Source organism: Bemisia tabaci, chromosome 2, assembly GCF_918797505.1.
Source record: "Bemisia tabaci chromosome 2, PGI_BMITA_v3".
Classification (NCBI taxonomy): Eukaryota; Metazoa; Arthropoda; class Insecta; order Hemiptera; family Aleyrodidae; genus Bemisia; species Bemisia tabaci.
The window spans coordinates 35,829,153-35,850,944 of NC_092794.1; the positions used below are offsets into that span (position 1 = coordinate 35,829,153).

General features: G+C 39.7%; 1 protein-coding gene across 4 annotated transcripts in view; it reads left to right on the forward strand.

Annotated features, from left to right (window-relative positions):
- The window catches only part of Nup214 (nuclear pore complex protein Nup214), a 208,611-nt gene that overhangs the window by 100,423 nt on the left and 86,396 nt on the right, over nucleotides 1-21,792 (forward strand). The gene's annotated exons all lie outside the window — the stretch shown is intronic.

A 21,792-nucleotide genomic window follows, 5' to 3' on the forward strand; every position in this document is an offset into this window, starting at 1 on the left:
ATCTCGTAGTGAGGAGGAGGGGGGGGCAGTAACTCCTGCTGCATATTTCATAATATCAGAAGCAGTAATTAATGAATTAAAAAGGGATATTTTGGACTTCCAATGTATTAGGGAACTTTCAAGCGTTTTCGTAGCGCGCGCAGTGAGATCAAGGTTTCCATGCATCGCGTAGTGAGGAGGAGGGGGGGGGGAGTAACTCCTGCTGCATATTTTATAATATCAGATACAGTAATTAATGAATAAAAAGGGATATTTTGGACTTCCAATGTAATCGGGAATTTTCAAGCGTTTTCAGAAACTGTGAGAATGGCAAAGCAAAGCCTGGTGCCCCCTTCCCCCTTCCCCCTTCACCTGAAAAGTCAAAATTTCAATTATGTAATCGAAAATGCCCTTCAGAATTACTCATTGACGACTGTAGAAAAAACAACGTTAAAAAAAAAACACCCCCCTGAAAATCCGAAGTTTTCAAAAATGTTTGCAATTTTTGGCTCTGAGGGCTCATTTTAGGCCCCCAAAATTTACCATATGGTTAAAATTGGTAGTTTAAGTAATCGGAGGCTTAAAATATGCATGTTTAAGAAACTTGGGCATTATACCCAGGAAGAAAACAATTTTTTAAATAATATGACGGGCCTTGCTATGGGTAATTTGGCTATTTTAGCCCAAAAATACCTTTAAATCGACTTTATTTTCCAGGAGCTCGACAGATTTTTTTTCTTTTTGGCTGAAATGACTCAGTAGACACTCTACTTCAAGAATCTGAAGAGTTTTTGCTTGTGACTCGTCAAAAAATTTAAAGTCGTTAAGACTAGCTGTGCTCAATTATCCTCTAACATTTGAATAAAGAGGGTTATTCAAAATCGGCGATTTTACCCTACGCTTGGATTTTGCCCGGAGTTGGATATGTTGTTCCCTATCACAAGACACGCCTTTTTCCGGCATTGGCAAGTTCACCCGAAATTTTTCCCGCGCGCTACAGCGTTGCGAAGTTGATAACGGGCAAATTCCGTAAGTGGCATTAAAATTGAGCTATGAAGTTGCGGTTTTAACGAAAATTCTCCAAAAATTGCGCACTTTTAGGAAATGACCATGTTTTTGATGTCGCATTAATTTTAACATGCATTGTTGCCAATTTTTCGATTTTTAAATTCGACAAATTTTACAAATCCGCGAATACCCAAAAAATCTATCTTCGAATTTGAATGAAAAGTTGTTTAATCGATAGTTCGTTCGATTTCGCATCCATCGATATATTATAGCTTGCTGGGAAACTTTTGGTTCGCGAGATATCATCATTTTTGTAAACAGCTTTATGGAGCGACGACGCTTTTTGAGTCCAGGCAGATAGAAATTTTAGCCTCCATAAACACCGGGTAGCATTAATTCCATGGTTTCGTGTATAATTTTTGGCGCCGAATCCGAATTTGACCATTTCATAAAAAAATTGTCACCAAGATGTTGCCAAATTTCGCAAAAATGGCTCAAAATAGGCCTTTTTGGCGGATTATGGCCAGTGACTTGCCAGGAGTTGATCAGACGTCAAAATTGGTTATTTTCACAGTTAAAACTCGTTAAACTTTCTACAAGCTGAGTCAAATTCTTTCTGCTCACGGCAAAATTAAACGCGCAACAAGCAGCAAACTGAAAAAAAGACACCAAAATTGGCGCTTTTTGCCCTATTTTTCTTGTTTTCCGACCTAATGAACATTCCCTAGGTAAATCTGAATTACACAGAGTGTAACGACAAACTATTGTATTGTTACTTATATAGATAAGAGCCACTTTAACAGCGGTTTCTCACGCCCCGCGACGCCTAACTGCCATATAGTTCCTTGTCCTCTCACTGGTCCTCAGTAATTTGGAGCGCCCTTGTTCCTTTTTAAGCCCCTTATTGCCCTTTCCTGGGCGTCTTCTTCACTTTGGTATTCTTACTTTTTTCTATTAAACTCCATGTTGTCAGAATTATAAAATAAAATTGTATACTGAATATAGGACGATGAATAATAATGGTCAAATACCGCCAAAATTCGATGATTGTACGTACTTTTGGCAATATTGCAATGCGTCTTGTTTTCTTTTAATGAAGTCAGTCTGAGGAGTACATTTTATTCATTTCTTTATAGCAGAAAGTTTTCCATGATTGTTTCAAAATGTTGTTTATTGGCACAATTCGATAAAACTCACTATTTTATAAATTTTTCCTATCTGATCTAAATACCCTAGTAATTAGTATATGTATATCTAAGTTGACATTAACATATTCTACAAAAGTGTATTATTTTGCACGAGAGATACATTTAAATAATTTAAAAATAAGAAGTGAACAAAGAATATAGGACGAATATCGAAAAACCAGCGAAAATTTGAGTAATTTGTTTAAGCTTGGCAACACCGGAATATGTTCGATTTTATTTTACTGTTCATTTATATTAAATTCTGCTAATGTTGTTCATTTGTTTAGTCAAGAAACATTCTCTTAATTGGAAAACAAGAAACTTAGGACAAAAACCGCAAAAAGCGCCAATTTTGGTGTCTTTTTCAGTTTGCTGCTTGTTGCGCGTTTAATTTTGCCGTGAGCAGAAAGAATTTGACTCAGCTTGTAGAAAGTTAAACGAGTTTTAACTGTGAAAATAACCAATTTTGACGTCTGATCAACTCCTGGCAAGTCACTGGCCATAATCCGCCAAAAAGGCCTATTTTGAGCCATTTTTGCGAAATTTGGCAACATCTTGGTGACAATTATTTTATGAAATGGTCAAATTCGGATTCGGCGCCAAAAATTATACACGAAACTATGGAATTAATGCTACCCGGTGTTTATGGAGGCTAAAATTTCTATCTGCGTGGACTCAAAAAGCGTCGTCGCTCCATAAAGCTGTTTACAAAAATGATGATATCTCGCGAACCAAAAGTTTCCCAGCAAGCTATAATATATCGATGGATGCGAAATCGAACGAACTATCGATTAGACAACTTTTCATTCAAATTTGAAGATAGCTTTTTTGGGTATTCGCGGATTTGTAAAATTTGTCGAATTTAAAAATCGAAAAATTGGCAACAATGCATGTTAAAATTAATGCGACATCAAAAACATGGTCATTTCCTAAAAGTGCGCAATTTTTAGAGAATTTTCGTTAAAAACCGCAACTTCATAGCTCAATTTTAATGCCACTTACGGAATTTGCCCGTTATCAACTTGGCAACGCTGTAGCGCGCGGGAAAAATTTCGGGTGAACTTGCCAATGCCGGAAAAAGGCGTGTCTTGTGATAGGGAATAACATATCCAACTCCGGGCAAAATCCAAGCGAAGGGTAAAATCGCCGATTTTGAATAACCCTCTTTGATATTACTTCGAAGAAGGCCAGGGATATATGAAATATCTCAAAAAATGATTTTTAGTATTTTTCAGGAAACAGGTAAGAACTGAAGATTCAAGTTAAAGCCTTAGCGCGCCCCTAGAACTCGTATATCTTTCGCTCCGCAGTCGCAGGAACCTTCCGAAGCGCAGCGCGCAGCGTGGCCACATCTCTTTCCGCTTCGTCTACTGCTCATTGAAACTGACGGTAAGATTCACGCGCTGCGGCAATGCAAGAAAAATCTGGACGGGAGATCCGGCGCTCCTTGCGCGGGATCTTTAAAAGTCGCTGGTTGCCGGAACCCTTCGAAGCGCAGCGTCGCCACATCTCTCTCCGCTTCGTCCACTGCCTATTGAAACTGACGGTAAGATTCACGCGCTGCGGCAACGCAAGAAAAATCTGGATGGGAGATCCGGCGCTCTCTGCGTGGAATGTTAAAGCAGAGATATTGACCCTGATCATTTATCAGGAGCCTTTTTGAGGAGCGCCGTTGCGTTTAACGAGTTCCAATTCTAAATCAGAATGTTAACTTATTCGGAAAGTCAAATATATAGATACTTGACTTCCATCTCAAAAACAATTACAATTTTCCCACTTGTCTGGGTCAAAACATATCATAAATTTGACAGGACTATATTTTAAGAAATGTTCATATATGCGTAAATTGTATATGATTTAAAAATCCCCGAAATCTAAGCAAAAGCAAAGCAGGCCACAGCGATGTTCAATGGAATCCTCTGGGATCCGTGGATTTCCAAAGAGAACAAGAAAAAAATTTACAAAGTTGAAGTCAAAAGTATTCTTACATATGACAGTGAAGTTTTGCAGCTGAAGGAACGGACCCAAGGGATGCTGAGAGCTACGAAGAAAGATTTCTGGAGGAGGTGGCTGTAGGAATTTTTAGGAACGATCGGGTTCGCAATGAAAGAGTGCGGCAGATCATGGGAATCCAAAATGACATCGTATTCGACGGCATGATCAGACAGCTTGACTGGTATGGCCATGTCAATAGAATGACGGACGAAAGACTGCCAAAGAAGATGCTTGATTGGATATTCCTCCCGGCAGGAGACAAAGTTGATGCCCAGTGAAAGGGTAGCGACATAGGGTTTTAGAAGGAATGAGGGTAAGTGAACTCCCTGAAAGGCTTTTCGAGGATCGGGAACTTTGCTCCGCATTTGACGTTTTAACCATTCAGGAGCCAAAATCGCCGCAATCTTGGATTTTGTGCATTTCCGTGGGTCGAGGGGTCCCGATTAGGTATAGAGTGTTTCTGAACACTCTAATCAGAATGACTGCCGAGTTCGGCCTTTGCATGGTCCAAATCAGTACCATTTGGCATGAGATGTTTTTTTCTCCTATTTTTTTGGAATCGGTAACCTCGAAAACGGATATCTGGAGTGTTTACTCCTCTCTTTGCTCCTCATTTGACGTTTTAGCCACTAAAGAGCCCAAATCGGCCGCCATCTTGGATTTTGGTCATTTCCGTGGGTCGAGGGGTCTGTACGACAATTTTTTTGGAATCTACGATTCAAAAAACATGAGGATCGACACCTCTCTTGACGTTTTGTGCCGTTTCACCAACATTTCAATTTCAGCCTCCATTTTGGCCGCCATCTTGTTTTTGGGGCCTTGGCATCAAAATCGGATAGTCCACAAAAGATTTTCTCATTCTAGGGACCAAAATGAAGGAGTAAACTTGCATCACAAACGTGCAAACGGGACGTAATTTTCGAACACATGCTTCCCTGACTATGCAATAAATCGCCTTTTTTCGTCATTTTTGAGCATTTCCGGCCGGTTTTCATTTCCGTTTAGATCCGTGCCCCATCGATGCACGTTAGTAAGTGTTTATTACTCGAAAGTATATACCTTAACGTTGAAATAGAGAGAGAAAATTGGAAATCGCAGTTACAATTTATGGAAAGCATCAGTTACGGTGTGAAAAATCGTCTTTTGGCGTCAATTTCGAGGATTTTCGGTCGGTTTCCGGTTTCTATCAGGCCGTTAATCAATCGGTAAATGTATGGAAAGTGTCGATAGTCTGATTTTATACATCTTAGAGGGTAAACTGGGGGAAAACATCGTTAATTGAAGTGTTCATTATCGAAATATTTGGATTAAAATGTAAAAAATCGTCTTTTTTTACCAATTTTTGACCTTTTTTGGCCTCTTTGAATTTTTTTAGGCCCTTAACCGTCCGATAACTATTGAAAAAAGTATATCAACCAAAAGTATATATCTTAAGCTTGAAGCATAAAAAAAAAAATCGAAAATCGGAGCGACTGTTTTTTAGATAATTCAGTTTGAACATTGAATGGCGAAAAAATAGTAAATTTTAAAAAATCCTAAATTACGGCCATTTAAATAATTTTTAGCTAAATTTCGATGGCATATTCAAAATCTACATGAAAAACTGGTTTAGAAACACTCTTTCAAAGTATGATGGATTGATACAGAGTCTCGCTATGGAGAGTCAAAGAGAGGGAAGTCGAGAAAATGAGAATCGCCAAAACGGGCTTTTTTGAATATCGCTAAAATTCACCCCATCTTTGGGGGTCGATATCTCGCGAACGGGGCGTCGGATGGGAAAACCCTTCAAATTAGTTTCTTATAATGATGTAAAGACCCCGTATACCAATTTTCAGCCAAATCGGAGGGGGTCGGGTTCCGAGCCTGGCACAGTTGACGTGGAATGACCCAAGAACGAGTTCATCATTGAAATGACCGATAAGTTTTCTTTTCAATTATGCTTTGTTGAATACAGCTCCAATTTATGCTTACGTGCAAAATTTCTCCATTTCATTCTGAAGTTACAGGAGAGTGCAAAAATCATGCTCATCACACAGTTTTTTGCAGATTTTAACAACCTCCAAAAATGTCTCATTCTTCTTCGGATCTGCAGTTCGACCTGCCGAAGATTGGAACCGTTTGACCTTTTTATTACCTACTTGATGATGTAATAATTTTAACGCTTTGCTTTTTTGTCGGATTATCATGCGATATGTTTGAAAATATACCGTTTAATTTAAAACTTAAAGATGTAGGTGCAATTTTTCCTGTTAAAAAGTTACCGTATCAGATTCGATGATACATATGCATCTGTCGCAAAAAGATCGCGTACAGACGACGATCGACTCACAATTTCCGTAACCCATTCATCGTTCCGTTCTTTAAAAATATTTTGTAGTGAAGAATCGCATATGTGTTTAAAAAATGCCTTAGACATGCGTGATTTTTCAATAATGTTAATGTAATTAGGGACTCCTTTCAATAGCCGCTTGCATCTTCCGAAATAGTCGATGGAAATATCGAGGTCTATCATTTGGCTTCATTCGTCGTTTCTCCATTTCCACATGCAACAAATTTCCGCAGAAAATCCCTTATTTTCAATCAATATCTGTTTTTTTTTTTTTTTACTTTTTTGGCAAGATGCTCTTCCCCAATGCGTGAAAAATCAGCAACAGCGGCACCCAAGAAGTCAGCACTGAGGTAAGAGGCACTAACTTGATAGGAATCACTTAGGTCAGTGATCATTCACTGAGGTAAGTGACACTTGAGATCATGAGCCGGACTTACGTAAGTGTTCGGTTTACTGAGGTAAGAGGCACTGACGTCGGGAGAAAGCCTTACTTAAGTGCAGCACCCCTTACTTCAGAGATGTCTCTGAGGTAAGCGGGACTGAGGTCAGGACTTGGTTCAGAGGGTAAGTCTCTCACATCAGTCTTGATCGAACCGCACTCACTCTCAAAAAGTAGAAATGGCTCCCCCTTCCCCCACCCTATTTCATTTTCATGGGGGAATATTTCCTCGGGATATTGGGACTATAAACTTTATCTTACAGTAAAGTATATTTTTTAGGAGGGGGGATTTTCTAAGAGGGAAGGAAAACTTGTTCAGGTAGCCACACTCTTGAATAATTATTTGTTTTACCTTCTTCATTTATGATGGCACTTAAATAATTAAAACACGAAAAAACATGAGATCAGTAAAAATATTATCACCGCTATATGTATTTATTTAGGTATTATTATTTTTTTAACTTAAGAGTTTTTTTTTTTAAATTTGGTTTTAATTTTTTTCAGTTTTAACTCTTTTTGAAATGTTTTAGTCTTAATTTCTTTTTTAAATTTTCCTAATTTATTTTTAATTCTTTTCCAACTTTTGTACTCCTTTACTTTCAATTTTTTTATCTGCTAATTTATAATTTGTGTATCATTTCAACTTTAATTATTTTTTTTACATTATTAATGCGGTCCATTTTTTTTATCAAAGAAACATAACGTATAAAACTTCACTTACATACTTACATGTTGAATGATCAAAAATGAATAATAAAAAAATTAAGTATCGGATTCAAATTTAAAGACAAAATCATCATTTGCTGGCCAAATTACTCCATTGGGGGCCTGAGGCTCTAAAATGGCATAATTACGCCCTTAACACTTATACACGCGCAGGTAGTGTAGTGGCTCACAATCAGTCGCCAGGTCGATCACCGAAGTTAAGCTACGTCGGGCGTAGTTAGTGCTTAGATTGGAGACCGCATGGGAACAAGCGTTGTCCACTGAAGATTGTGACAATTAATTGTGATTGAAAACTTACAGCAGCCCTCCCTGGTTGACAAATAGTGAAGTTATGTACCTGCCGTAGCGGTGATTAATTAAAATTTTGCCTTTACAGTATTTGTGGGAGTTTCCACTCCGCTTACGTCTGAGGCACTTAGGTCAGTGCCACTTACATCAAAGGCACTTGCCTTTGGAACAGACCTAACACTGACGTAGCAGATCAGCGCCCGACAGCACTGACATCAGTGTACAGGTCTGTTCCAAAGGCAAGTGCTACTGATTTGAGCACTTCCCATTTTTACCAGGGCACTGAATCCAAAGTATAAAATCCCCGCCAATATCTTTAAAAAAAACTCAAACCGGTGAATATTTAACAAAAATTTTGCGACCGCTATTGTATTGATGTTAACGGTATATTATTCAATCGCGTTTAATTTTTTATACAGTATTCTGGAAAACTCTCCATTTTTCACATGCGACGGACACATTAGCACTTTACGTATAAGATTTAGTCCTTGTAATGGAAAGCATAGAGTACACAGATTAAAGTACAATAATGTTTTAACTTTTTTTTGTTGTTAATGGTTTTGTTTTATGTTTTTAAAGTGCATTTCGGACCATCACAGGACCTAGGTATGGGAGGTTTTTGGACTTGGTGGAGATAATAACACTACGACTCATGCCCAAACTTAAATCCTAACATAACAGGTGTATCAGAGATAACAGTATGGTATACTAATACGTTCCGACTCCCCTGGATTATCCGAAAAATTCTATTTCCCAACTTGAGACCGAAACAGGCACTTAGTCACTTGAGCCCCTGAAATCAGTGCATAAAAGATATTACGACAAACACAAGCCCCGACGCACATTCCTCAAGCAAAGTAATTAATATGGCATATCAAAGACATGTTCACGTAATTTTTTAGAGGGGTGCAGATTTGCGTATAAGATGTGTTACACTGAATAAGGGCGGAGAAATCCGATTATTAGCGCCGCACGTATTATATGAACGTCTCCTAAGCCATCTTCTACATTTCTTCCTTGAAGAACACGAGAAAGTTCGTTTTTAGATAATTAGAGGCCCCTTGAAGCTGATTGAAATTTTAAAGAGAGTTGGCAAAAAAATTACAATTTATCGGCCTGAGCTCAATGTCTCTTTACTATTTTCTATCTTTAGCGGCACAGTTTTGCCCCCGGAAAAGTCAAATAATGACAATAATATCAATGAGTTTTATAGTGTCATGTTTTAAAATATCCCGTTGAAAAGATAGATGTAGGCAGTATACCTACAAATTATTTGAACGTATTGCTACCGAACAGAACCATGTGCAATTGGGGAAGATGGGGTGTGCTCATTAGTCGAGAGCCGTAAGAATGAATGGGAATTATAAAGCGCGAGCGACTTCAGCGGCGACGATGAAGCCGCGGCACGACGATCCGAGGCATTAACTCGTGAGCCGTGTTCACAACGCTATAGACACATGCCCACGGCTCATAAGTGCCGCATACAATTGAACGTATTTCTGCCAAACGGAACTATGTGCATTATGACGTGAGCCCTGTTATGCATATATTTTTATGGATCTCAAGGCTCATCTCTCAATACACATAGTTCCGTTTGGCAGAAGTATGTCCAGTTGGCACTAAGTTCCGATTGGCAAAATGTAAGGTCCCGCTTTTCCAATTCAGCAAACGGAACCTTGTGCCAACTGTATGCGGGACTCATGTTCTGTGGACATGTGTCTAGAGCGTGGTGGACGGGGCTTATTAGTTAATTCATCGGATCGTCGTTCTGAGGCTTCATCGTCACCGCTGACGGCACTGGCGTTTTATAGTTCCCATTCATTCTTACGGCCAACTAGCACACGTCATCTTTCCCACCGGAGCGTAGTTTTGTTTGTTAGTAACTTGTCCATTTGTCATAAAAAAGTAAGAAAGTCAGTTTTTAAAAAAAAAGAGTAAAGGACTGGTTAGAGATGTAAGATGACATTTCAAAATGTTCAGATATATCTTATGAAATTTTATAGAATTATCAGGAGATGCGCATGCAACTCGCCAAAAATTTACGAGGTACAATGAAAAATTAATGAGATTTCATGCGTATTTTTATGATATATTCCATCTTTGTTGCTGGTCTAAAAGAAATGGGAGTGGATAGTCAGTATAAATTGTGCCAGTTTGCTCAACGAACATGCAGGGTTGATCTTCGTCAGAGTTGTAAAACCATTAATCCCTCGATCAACCGGTTGTGTGCGGATGAATCATAAAAGTTTCGACTTCTCAATCGGCCATGTTAGATCACTAGAAGTATTATTACTATAGGTGATGTCCCGCCACCTAATAGGGGGTTGCGACAGTACCTGTGATGGTCTTCTTGACGGGGAAGGCCACACTAAGCCTGACGTTAGGCTAAAATCTATGTGAAACGCTAATTTAATTTAGGAAAATTCTGATTGAGCCATGGCGGGGCGCTCATTTTTTAGGCGCCATGAAGGTTGACCCAAACCTGGCGTGGTTTTAAAGGAAAGTTTTACAGGCGTAATGTGGGGTGAGCCACCAAACCTGGCGTGATTTTTAGGGAGGTAAGAAAACTGCACTTGAAAATGGAACTTGAATAAAATCGGAAAATAGAGGGGACACACAATGCATGCGGATCCAGAGTCGTAGCTGATCTTAGAGGTGCCTCTGGAGGAGTGGAGGTCCAAAAAACTGACAGCAGCGCATGGGATAACGACTACTATCGACTGACATTGTATAAACTAACAATAAGATGACGTAGCCATCCTTGTCGGGACTTAAGATCGTCCACGGACCGCACTGTCGGGACCTCGCCCGGGTCCCGACAATGTTATTAGGCAAAATCTATGTGTGAAACTTCGTAATGCCGGGAAATTATACATTAAAAAGAATCTTCCTGTGTGACTTAAAAGCCTGTTGTTTGATCCCAATTTGAACAATTTTCGCCTACTTCATAATTTTAAGGAAGTCCCGATAATGATGGTAGTAATGCGATTTCCTCCCTAACTGAAATAGGGACCCTTGGCGGGACCTTAAAACGACAATTTTTCAAATTAGGAAAAAACTGAACATCATTTCGAATGAAACCGTAAAATATTTTCTAACGTATAGCGTAATGCCCCATCGACGCCTGACACAATCTTTTTCCTGAAAACATTGTCAGGACCCGGTCAAGGTCCTGACAAGGATAGGGGGTCCCGACGCGAGGTCCCGACAGTGCGGTCCATAGCCGATCTTAAGTCTTGACAAGGTAGCTACGGCACCTATCTGCACTCCTTTAGAGGCAGCCTCAAGATTCGCTTGTACTGTGAGTGCCTCCTTAGGGTACCGTTCCTCCAGCCCTTGTGCCTCGTGTCCGCCGCCAGCAAAGTTTTAAAAAATTCAACTTAATAGGCTGCCATCTTGAACTTGTGATAGACAGGGATCACCAGTTTTCGTCGGGATGTGTCCCTTTTTAAGCTCTTTCTTATGATGTGTTATCCGATGACGGGATGTTTGCAAAAGTTTAATGGGCGGGGGGAGCCAAATTTCTCCTTGCCATTTAAGGGAGTTACCATATTTTTGCCGATCCTTCTGGTCCTTCCGGTAATACATCACAAATGGGGGGGGGGGGGGGACGGCTGGTCTGCATTCCTTTGCCCAAGCCAGTATCTATCTTCTATACCTTTTTTCAAAGCACAAATCAACGTTCATGTGCAAGTTTAATCGGGCCGACTTTTATGCTTTTCCCCCAAATAAAAGTTTAGGATGTCTGAATGTCTAACATACTTTCTAGACCCCGACACTTTTGTAACATTTTGACTGTGAAGGTGAAAAGTATAACCAACCGGCCTGCTGCCTTAGCAGTTCGGCCTGCGCTTGCGTTTTTGGTCATATATGATGAGCCTCGAATCTCTTTTTGTGTTTTTGCCTCCATCGCCTTCTAATGCAAGGTCACTCCTTATGGTACACCACACTACAATAAACCAACGTGCCGCGCCTTTTTGTCTATGACCTCCATTGTGAATAAGGGTTTTTGCATTGTCTACCTTTGAACTGTGAAGAGCCTCTCGCTTCCACTTGCTGTACAAACAATAAAGACTTCACGCTAATTCTCGGAAACTCGCGATACCTAGAGCTGTTACTTGTCTGGGTACCTTGGAGTTCATCAATTTATACACGCTAAGCCATTTTCACTGAGTTAGAGACTATTTCATTAGATGTGCTGCGTAAATGTCGGCTGGAATTTCTTTGAGGGGTTGATATTAGCGATATCTATTTCTGCCTTGATTATCCTTTGTCAGAAGTGTCGCATAAAAGTTGAGTTTCTAGTCTCTACATAATATTGAGATTCTTGATTTCGGTGTAATATTTACCCCATCAAGTGGCGCAACTGAATCTTTGCATAACGACATATCATCTCGGGCTCACCACAATCAATTTGACTTTTGATTTCCCCCATCTCGCAGAGATATATCAGAACTGAGTGGGGATAATTGAACGTATTCGAGCTAAAAGAAAGTATGTGCAAATTATAATCAACAGAAGGAACTAAGTACCACGAAAACTCATTGCATATCATGCAGGGTTGCCATAATTTCTTCATGCTCAAATTCTCTGACCTTCCCTAACTTTTCCCTGGCCATTTTTGCCATTCTCTGACTCCAAAATTTTCGGATTCCGACTTTCCCTGACATTATTTGAATAAAACTTCCACTTTTATTTTTTTCCTTTATATTAAAATCACTTCTGCTGAAGCCTGAACAAATTTAATTCCTTGAATTTTTGTTTCAATCTCCTGACTTTTCCTAGGGTCGCTGCAAATTCCCTGACTTTCCCTGTTTTCTGGACCGCTAGCTACCCTGAAATACCCCTTTGATTACCCTTTGGATTTAATTTATTTTCACGTAGTTCCTGGTGATTTAATTTACTTCAACATACTTAGGTACGTTTACCATGCATTATTACGTCCAACTGACTTATCCTACGGTCGAAAATAAAATCATGCGTTCGCAGATGTACTGAGTCATCTTTTGCTTCCGAGTTTTCAGCGGGTATTCCGAATAACAGACAGTTTTCTAATTTTTATGATTCCGAACTTTTATGCTTCCAAGAGATCCTGCTTGGCCTCGGGGCTGGAGTCCTGGCAACAGCCTCCACTCCCCAGCCCCCTATGTGAGGGGCCCTGGGTGGCAGGTTCGAGGGGATTAATTATGATAAGGTCCAGTTACACAATCAAATTGAGCCATCAAATTGGGCCTCTGAGAGGCCCAATTTGATGGCTCAATTTGATTGTGTAAGTGGACCTAAAAACATATCCGCATATAATGTCCAATTGTAAGTTGGAACGGAGTGGCAACTAGTCATGTAGATTCCCTGATTATAAATTTGGGTGGAGGCGCAAGTCATCGGGGATCTTATGAAGAGACGAAAGGAGCTGCAGTTTGAATGAATGAACAATATAACCCGCCAATAACTTAACGCGCTATACTTGTTTCTTGCGTCTGTCATCTTTGTAATGAGGTCAAATCAGTCTCATAGCTAGCAATCGAATAAAAAAGTTTTTAAATTTCGACAATGATTCAGGTGCTTCAGTTGGAGAGACAATCATCTAGCTACTATCGTTATCGGGACTTCTTTAAAATTTTGAATTTACAAAAATTGTTCAAGTAAGGACGGAACTAAACCTTATTTCAGATCTAGGTAAAGTATCGTCGTTTACCTAAAGCCTAATTTTTCTGTATTTCGGCGTTTCACAAATGGTTATTGCCGCAAAACATTGTCACGAACCGTGCGAGGTCCCGACAGTGCGGTCCGCAGACGATGGGAGATCCCAAACCTCCTGACAGTAATATGGGGGAAGGGGGAGGTTGGTCCAAACCTGACAAAATTTTTTTAAGAAGGGTTGGATATACTTGACTTGAAATCTAGGTGATTAAATGGGGATAGGTAAAAAAAATCGCGGTAAAAAGCCTGACGTCATTCCGAGAGCACGCGGCATGGAGGGTGCACTTGCAATATATGCGGATCTAGAGGATCCTTGTAGATTGTAAAACTGCTTTTAAAGGTCAGAAAAGCTGACAGCAATGCGACGGTGACCAGCATTGACTGACATCAATGTTTTCAAGCAAAATCCATACGTAAAGTATCGAAATCCAAGGAAATTAGCTTTTCAGCTGAAGAGTATCCTCCAGCTCTATCCAAATACATGTTCAGCTAGATCCTAACTTGAACAATTTTCGTCACATTCACAATTTTTAGGAAGTTCCGATAACGACGGTGGCAAGACGATTGTCTCTCCAACTGAAGTAGGAACTCTTGCCAGGACTTGAAAACTTACTTATTCAAACGCTTTCTGCGAAACCAAGTAAAACTAATTAGTTCGTTGACAAATGTAAGAAATAAGTCGTGATCATTGTATAACCGGTGAGGGTAGCTACGCCGCAAATCACTGATATCATACAAGGGGCTCTATTTCCCTCAAAATCTACAAGAACGTACGAGACTTTTTTTTTTATTTTTTTTATTTATTTTTTTTTTTTTTTTTTTTATTTTTCAAATCATTTGTACACAATCATTTGGAGAATGCGGCCTCCCAAGAAAGAATATAAGCACACGTATATTCTTTTACCGACGAAATTTTCAATTGATCTTATTTCTCCTTAAAAATTATTTATCCGTTCCATTTTAGTAACAAAATTTAATTTTTTTCAAAAGGGCATTATAATTTTCGATTAATTTATTTTTTTTAAATTTATTCGAACCAGATGCACCCTTCACGAATGGTTTAAGCAAAAACATAAAATTACATACTGAGCGACTAAAGAAAAATAGTTGTTACAGTATTAAATCGTTGAGGAGATAAGAAAAATATGAATCTATTAATTCCTCATTAATACGTGGTATTTAAAAGATGCACGCGTTTGAATTTGATATTCATATAAGAATGGAATCAAGGCAAATAATACTTATAAAGAAATAAGAAGCTATTTAATTCAAGAAAAGCACATCAAGGCAACGAGATTATATTTATTGCAGTGCGGCTGTGTGAACGGAACGCAGCGCGGTGGGTGGAGATGGGGCGAGGGGTGCAAACGGATTCAATACACCAAATGAAGCTGCCTGCGCTGCGTGACAACGCTGACCATAAGATGGGACGAAAATAAGTAGTTCCCGGATGAGTGGGCAATTCCGGTTTTATAGAGAGATCGGAAAATCCAAAAGGAGAAAGGACAGCGTGCGAAAAAGGCGTGACAAATTAGGGGATTGAGTTTGGACGCCTTTGCAATGGGTGACCTCGAAGCAGTGACAGGTAATCGGCTTGGCAGCGGTGTAGGGAAAAGAGAGAAATTTTTGTCGTCTTGGGACTAGCAAAGTCGGGACATTGTCTTATTTCTATCAATATCGGGACGGTCCCGATAGTGTTTCATGCGAGAGAGTACAAATTTTCTGGAGAGAGTCGTAAAACGGACAACACTCCCCGTAAATACCAATCCGGGGCTACCCGTAACAGTTGTTAACTCCGAAGTCCCGACAATGATGGCACGTAGTTGAAGTCCCGACAATGATTCGAACTCCGTCAAGAGAGAGAGAGAGGGGGGGACCGCATGCCCGTCAATGTGGGGCCAATCCACAGTCTACCGACCAGCGGTCTGGGGTCATCCAGCAATGTGGGGTCACTCTCCAGGACCCCACTTTGAAAGTTGTTGGAAATCACCCAATTCGTGCAGAAAATACATTTTCCGAAAAAAATTAATTTTTAATAATTTCAAAATAAATTTTCAGTACATTTATCCCCCTGTTTCCTATTTTTTCTACATCGAACAGACGGAAACTCGTAACGCTCTAGGATTTGAGCGCCGCCATTTCGAAAGAAATTGAAAATCAACCTGCACCCAGGTGAATTATTTCTTTAGGGTCCTTGATGCGTGCATCCACAGAGTTTCAGGTCGTTGGAATCATATTTAGCACCTCTTCGTTTTCATGTGGAAAACCATGGTGACACTTTAAAATTCAACAATCCGACGGTTTTCCACGGAATCCACTTGAAAACGAAGTGGTTGCACGGGCTAAATATGCTTCCATCGACCTCGAGTTTGAAGGAATATTACTATCGTCGTAAAAATTAAGGTGGTTGACTTCTAATAGATTAATTTTGATATAAATTACACATTTAAGCTTGGTGACCACGGAAGTATTTTTTAAAAATTCGGAGACTTGACCGAAAACGCTGTTTTGGCGCAAATATGCATTTCGGCGAAAATTGATTACTGAATTTTACTTTAAGAAACTGTCTGAAACTACCCAGAATTAGCGTTTGAAAACTGACTTGCCGTTCCTGATGGGAAATCCCATGTAAATTGAACGGACCGAATCCCGGTTAGGGCACCAGGCCTAAACTCGCGATATATCTAGAAATATTATGTCATCACTAAAACGGTCAGGTAAGAACATACTACAAATTTAAATCGGTTAAGGCAATGATGGAAAAGAAGAGGGGGGATTAATTTGTCACCCCTAAGCCCAGTTTGCCATTTTACCCCTAAAAAACCACGAAAATGCGATTATTTTTCGATAAAGTCCCACAAATTGTTTCGAAATTGCCCAAAAATTCACTATGGAGTACCCTACCACAACCTCCAACTTGAATTTTTGATTTACATCCAAATCTCATTAAAAGTTATCTCGGGGACACCAAGTGGGGGGGGGGGGGGTAAGAAAATTGTGCCCCCTCTTTTACTCTTTAAGGGGGGCCTCGGGACCATGAAAATCTCAGGGTCCCTTCAGGAAACCTTCAGGGTCGATCACCTGGTGAACCCTGAGAATCTACGTTAATTTTGCCTCACTTTAGGGGTCAATCTCACGTGAAATTTGTCGTACTTTTTAATTTGAATGCAGTCGAATCGCAAGTGTACCGAAAACCTCGACTTTCAGGATTTCGGTGTATGAAATTCGGACTCCTTGGAGTCGATTACCAACGCAACCTCGCGATCCTCGGCTTCGTACGACCTAAATAACCCGAGAAAAAGGCCTGGTATGGACACCCTGTACATCAAAAGTGATGTGTGATATACCAGTAGCAAAAGCTTCTCTCCTCAAACACATTCAGATTTTCTGCACTTTTGAATTTACAAGACTACACTATGTCAGGGTATGCTAATGTATCCTGACATATTTGATCAGGCTTTCAAATTGTCAGGGATTAAGGTCGATGGGAGTTTGTTTCTGCAGATCCACCTGTACGCTCCTTGAATATTTGTTGCCACCACCGAGATTCGAACCCAGGACCTATTGGTCTAGAGTCAGATGCGCTGACTGCTAGGCCAACCTGGCTGGCTATCTAGTATCATTGTATCTTGACATCTTGCTCAACCCCCCCTCCTCCTTTGTAATCCCTTTGTCACTCACCTCTAGACCCCCTCTTTCCTCGAGGTGGTTGACATAATTTACGCAGTTCGTGTCTACCCTTCTGATGAAAAAATAAATCTAGTAGTGAAACAGGGACTTATGTGGGTGATTTCAAATAAGGGTCCAATTCCAGGTTCTATTTTCTCTCAAAATTTTTTTGGGAATTTTGGAGCAAACCAAACTTTATTTTGACTATCATTAGGTGTAGAATTAGGAAATATAGCTCGTCAAGCTTAATAGTTGGGCTTAAATCCGAATTTCCACCGTCACGTGTATCACTTCCCAAAATTTGCTCTAATTTTTCCTGATTTCCCAAATTTTCATCTCAGAGGTGACATAATTTTTTTAATCGAAAGTTGAACATAATTTTCATGAAAGCATCGTCGAGCACCAAATTAAAGCATAATTGAAAAATGTAACCCTTTCATATCTTGCAGAACTAAAAAAAATTGAGAAAAATTCCATCTGTCATGAAAGATATCTGAGGCTTATTCTGCTTGTCATTTAGACAGTTCCGTCTGTTTATCGAAATGCGCACTGTTTTCCTTTAACACGAGAAGAAGCTTTCATTCCTTGGAATATTGCAACCTTAAATGGATCAAAAACACCGAATTTTAAAACTTCGAGGGGGTGTGTACCCACTGAGGTGGAAATAAAGCCGGGGAAAAGTTTGAGAAAATGCATTAACATAACAATTACACTGGTCAAGGTTTTTTTGGGGGGGATTTGTCGAAGATTTGCCAACGGTTTCGGAGTGAAATTTTGGTGCTGAATCTGAAGATCTCCTCCATTTACCTGTATCAGTGCGATTTATCCCGGGAAAGCTCGGAATTTTTCCTTAAAAATCTAGCTTTTCCAGAAGAGTCAATTTAGCCGGGAGAATCTGTTTACGATGGAAAAAACCTACGAATTTTTAGATTTTGTAGCCTAAGATACATGAGAAACCATGTATTGCACCTTACTAAAATTTCCTTTCTTTTCCTATTACCAAGGTTTTCCGGTCCAGTCGGAGATGGAAAATTTCATGAAATTTATTGAAACTTTTGGGGATAGATTCAGGAAGCTAAAAAACGCCTTGAAACAGTGATTCTTAATTTTGAAATTTTCTACCCCAAGCCTAAAACATTCGCGCGTTACAAATGTTTTCGTCTAGTTTAGAGATTAGGTTGGGGTTTTTCTCTCTAAACTCCCCTTTTTGCCCCCTCTTTGTGTCTGGCACCTTCAGTAGAGTAGCATAATACCGCAGCACCAACAGGAAGACCATCTGAAACGCTTTCAGACTTCCAAAGGTTTAATCAATAATTCGAAAAAAAAAATAAATTTCAACTTTTGTGAAATTTATTCGAGCCTTATGAAATGTCACTTTCCATCTTTGGGTCCAATTTCATGAAAATCAATTAATTAGTCACCGAGATAGTGTATTAAGCCACGGCCGCCATCTTAGATTTTCGAATCTTGGTAATTGTCTAAAATTTTCAGTTTCCCGTCAAAAATTATCAATGGGTACCAAGTTTCACTTGAATCGATTGATTGGGTGCTGAGATATAGTCCAGTCATTTGAGGATAATAATGACCCCTATGCGGTTTTAAGAGCGGAACTTTTTTTCTCACCTGATTTCTCATCCATAGAGGGTCCTTAACGAGAATCCAAATTTGCGACATGGAAAAATTATGGGAACCCCCCCAAAACCCCCAAAATCGCAAAAAACGGCCAAAAATCGGCGATTTTCTCTCGTTTTTCGGCTAATATCGCTAAAATCGCTGGTTTTTTTGAGTAAGTACGTAAGGACTAATCTGAAAGTAGATAAAATTACGGACATTTTCCACCCGGTCCGAAATTTTTCTGATGAAAAATATGCCTACTAAAAGGTTGCCAAAAAAAATCCCAAAATGTTCAAAATTTCACTTTTTTAAGGTTTTTTGCTTGTAATTTTTTTTCCAGCAATTTTAGAAGGTAAGTGTATACGTCCAAATGAAAGTACATCCAAAATGCTACAATTTCATGTATCAGACTTATCCCTAGGGCGTAACGAGACGGCTCCGCGGCGTTGCCAAAGTTGCGATCTCCAAGGGCATTTTCCGCGGCGGTGCATTTCACGCAACCGCTCCACTCTCCCACCGGTCCAAGTGAGAAAACACGGGGTTCGGGGCCGCATCTCCTGCTAATAGACCCCCTTTCTACCTCATGGACGCCTTCTTATTTGTACCTCTCCCCTGCCTTCGAATGAAAACTTGTCCTTCACACTTTATCCAGGCTTAGGACTGGCGCAGAAACGGTGTAGTTTAAGTACATGTTTTACGTTTCTGGGCGTGTTTAAAAAGTTTTTTTTGGGGTTTTTTTGGGTTTTTTAAATTTTTTTTTAATTTTTAATAGTTTTTTTTTTGGGGGGGGGGGATATTTAATTAATGAAAAACCTTATACATGGTTAAATACAAGTGTATCGGATTAAATTTTAAAGTCATATTTGCTGTTTAATGAATTTAATACTGAAGATCTTTTACCGCCGTAATTTTGGTCTTTTAACATTTGATGGGCTCGCTTCCTCGGTAATGTCGATCTCATGTTCAGATGGTTCTAATAGAGCTGGTTCAAATTCCATAGCGGCTAGATTCACTGGCTCGATATTCTCCTCTGATTCTGTAATTTCAGTTTCATCTTCGGAAAATGGGACAATGTCCGGGTCGTCCGCGTCTTCTTCTTGCTCTTCTCCATCTGCGATGATTACGTCATCAGGAATGTTTGTGCATGAGTCACGGCAGTTGGCACATATTATTGTACATGGCAGGCCACTTTTTCTGCAGGTACAAGCTGCCTGACATCCTTTCTTGCATTTGCAGGAAATCATTTTTAGAATTTCTTCAGGAGCAGGAGGTTGTAATGTTGTGATTGGTAGGAGTCCGTGTTTGCTAAGTTTCCAACCCCAATCACAAGCGTTCAAATTTACACCTCTCCACATTTGAACTTGATGGTATGTTCGCAATGAATGTTGTTTCAGAGCCTGTTCTGTTGGTGGCAAAGCCGCAAGATTTTGTTTGCTTCTGAATGCTGTTTTTATGAAGCATTTGTACCTCAGCTCATTGATAGATATCTCTTCAGATCCGGTGTAACCATACAAATAAAGCATAAACTTATGACCGGCGTTGGAAACGCTTTCAGCTGTAGCGTTTGCGTCGTTAAATATTTTTATGAATGATGTAAAGCTTGGATTTTTTGTTAATAAAGTCAGAAATTTGTTTTTGCCTTTTCCAAAAAGGGCGCAGTTCGTGTCGCAGCCGCTGAAAGCGTGTAGGAAAAGAATGTTGTCGGCGATAGTTTCATTGCCAATACTGTCTCTGTTATACACTTTTCGAGGCATTTTCCCTTTGCCTGGCTTCATAAAGAAAACGTTTTGAATATTTTTGGAGTGGAATGCCAAGAGGACAAAGAGATCTATGTCTTCACCGACAATGAACACCGAATTTTCAGTCACCAACGCCTTTTCAATTGCTTTATTCACGATCAAGGTGTCTGCATCTTCCACTGCTTGCAAAACTTGAATACCTTCCGCTTCGAGATGATTTTTCATCATCCTAATTAATCGATTTTTATTTTTACTATTGGCTAAAAACTTTTCTTGAGACACGGTTGGTACCATACTTTCATTGAAAAGTATGTCAATTTGGAGCGCCCATGATGGGGAAGGGAGGTGGGCTATTCTGCTGTGCTAAGGAAAAACGCCATTTAACAATTCGAGAGTTGCCAAATTTCCACGAATAAAACACGTATTGTTGAGAAAAGTTATTCATATTTCTCCATGAAATTTTCAAAATCAAATTGTGGACCAAACTTCCTGAAAAATTTGAAGAATATTATTCAAAATTTTCCGAATAAATTTGCTTTTTATTGAGGGAAATTTGACAACATCTGATGGCTCATACGGCGCTCTTCTTAGTACGGCAGTAGTAGCAGGAGATACGGCCCCGAACCCCGTGTTTTCTCACTTGGACCGGTGGGAGAGTGGAGCGGTTGCGTGAAATGCACCGCCGCGGAAAATGCCCTTGGAGATCGCAACTTTGGCAACGCCGCGGAGCCGTCTCGTTACGCCCTAGGGATAAGTCTGATACATGAAATTGTAGCATTTTGGATGTACTTTCATTTGGACGTATACACTTACCTTCTAAAATTGCTGGAAAAAAAATTACAAGCAAAAAACCTTAAAAAAGTGAAATTTTGAACATTTTGGGATTTTTTTTGGCAACCTTTTAGTAGGCATATTTTTCATCAGAAAAATTTCGGACCGGGTGGAAAATGTCCGTAATTTTATCTACTTTCAGATTAGTCCTTACGTACTTACTCAAAAAACCAGCGATTTTAGCGATATTAGCCGAAAAACGAGAGAAAATCGCCGATTTTTGGCCGTTTTTTGCGATTTTGGGGGTTTTGGGGGGGTTCCCATAATTTTTCCATGTCGCAAATTTGG